This window comes from Salmo trutta, unplaced genomic scaffold, assembly GCF_901001165.1.
Source record: "Salmo trutta unplaced genomic scaffold, fSalTru1.1, whole genome shotgun sequence".
NCBI lineage: Eukaryota > Metazoa > Chordata > Actinopteri > Salmoniformes > Salmonidae > Salmo > Salmo trutta.
In genome coordinates, this window is record NW_021822911.1 from 13,394,159 (window position 1) to 13,396,189 (window position 2,031).

Here is a 2,031-nt window from a genome sequence, read left to right on the forward strand (position 1 = left end):
TTGAAATATGAGGTGATTTGAGTCATGCTTCTTCAGTAGTAGAATAAAGACAATTAGCATTTGAATGTTGTCAATAAATGCTGGAGTGATGTAGGATTGTTAATAAAATTGATTATAGACCAATTTATTATACTGTGTCCATGTGTATAGGCTGCAAATACGTTGAAATGAAGCTGTTTTCAAGTCATTGACAAAACGACCAGAAAATACATCTTCAACTTTCACTTTCAACTACAACCGAACATATATTGGACATCTGGCATAGTCTTATTTTCAACGTCTTTTAAATTACATTTTGCTAAATGGGAATAGTGCAATGTAAAAACACAGTTTTAACGAGTCCAAATCAATAACCAATATGTAGAAACAGATTGGGATATATTGAAAACCTAACCTAACCCAACTCTATTTTTGTTAAATCTCATAAATAGTAACTCTCTCAATTCAGAGCCTGGATTTCCCCCCTGAGGCTAATATCCATATCATGTTGAAATCAATAGAACAGGGGACAAACCTTTAGGGTTCTACATTGTGACATCATTAAAATACTCCTACTACAATGTTAAAACATTCTACATTGTGACATTATTTCATTGATATCATGAAACAACTCCTTCATGTATACATTTTCTGATATTTGATCAGAGATCTTTTATCAGATTATCAATGGTCACAGCTATCAGATTTCTCTCCTGTGTGTGATCTCTGGTGCAACGTCAGATTTCCAGAATGAACAAAACTCTTCCCACATTAATTACAGCTATAAGATTTCTCTCCTGTGTGTGTTCTCTGGTGTACTGTCAGATCACTAGATTGAACAAAACACTTCCCACATTGAGTACAGCTAAAAGGTTTCTCTCCTGTGTGTGTTCTCTGGTGTCTCTTCAGATGGCTAGATTGAACAAAACTCTTCCCACACTGATCACAGCTAAAAGATTTCTCTCCTGTGTGTGTTCTCTGGTGTGATATCAGGTTGCTTTGCTGAGTAAAACTTTTCCCACATTGATTACAGCTATAAGGTTTCTCTCCTGTGTGTGTTCTCTGGTGTATAGTCAGACTGCTAGATGTAACAAAACTCTTCCCACATTGATCACAGCTATAAGGTTTCTCTCCTGTGTGTGTTCTCTGGTGTACTGTCAGATCACTAGACTGAACAAAACTCTTCCCACACTGATCACAGCTAAAAGGTTTCTCTCCTGTGTGTATTCTCTGGTGTACAATAAGATGGCTAGATGTATCAAAACTCGTCCCACATTGAGTACAGATACAAAGTTTATCTCCTGTGTGTGTTCTCTGGTGTCTCTTCAGACAGCTAGAACTACCAAAACTCTTCCCACATTGATCACAGGTACAATGTTTCTCTCCTGTGTGTGTTCTCTGGTGTGATATCAGTCTGTGTGACTGAGAAAAACTCTTCCCACATTGAGTACAGCTATAGGGTTTCTCTCCGGTGTATGTTCTCCGGTGTGTTATCAAGCTGGATGAATAAGTAAAACTCTTCCCACATTCATCACAGCTATACGATTTCTCTCCTGTGTGGATTGTCTGATGAATTGTAATGCCTGCTGAGGAGGTGAATCTCTTCCCACAGTCAGAGCAGCAGTGAGTTCTCTTCCCTGTGGATCTCTGCAGGTTTTTCTTGAGGTGTTCTGATCTGGAGAGACTCTTCTCTGCCTTGTCAGCATCATGAGGTTGTTGAGGCTCCCCAGAGGACCCATGGTAGTCCCGTCTCTCTCCTGTGTGAACAACAAAGTCAGACAGATGGTTATAGGCTCACAACAGCGGAAATCCACTGTAAAAGGTGATGCCAACAGCGTAGGCATGTTGTTGTACAACAATTGTCTTCTGCAATGAATGTTAAAATTATTTGACTTAAAATGAGCAAGAAAAGCCATATTTTGTCTTGTTTTCACATTAGTAGAAACATCTAAGATTGTAGACTAGAAATAAGTTATTCATGTTGTTGAAACTCCAAGCACTGTGCCAGACGACTTTTGGTCTCCAATATAGGCCCCTTTCTGTGTTTGCTAA

The 2,031-nt window shown here is 38.8% G+C and overlaps 1 pseudogene; it reads right to left on the reverse strand.

Moving 5' to 3' along the window:
* Positions 1-626: 626 nt before the first annotated feature.
* On the reverse strand, positions 627-1,560 carry LOC115186741 (zinc finger protein 180-like; annotated as a pseudogene).
* Positions 1,561-2,031: the final 471 nt, after the last annotated feature.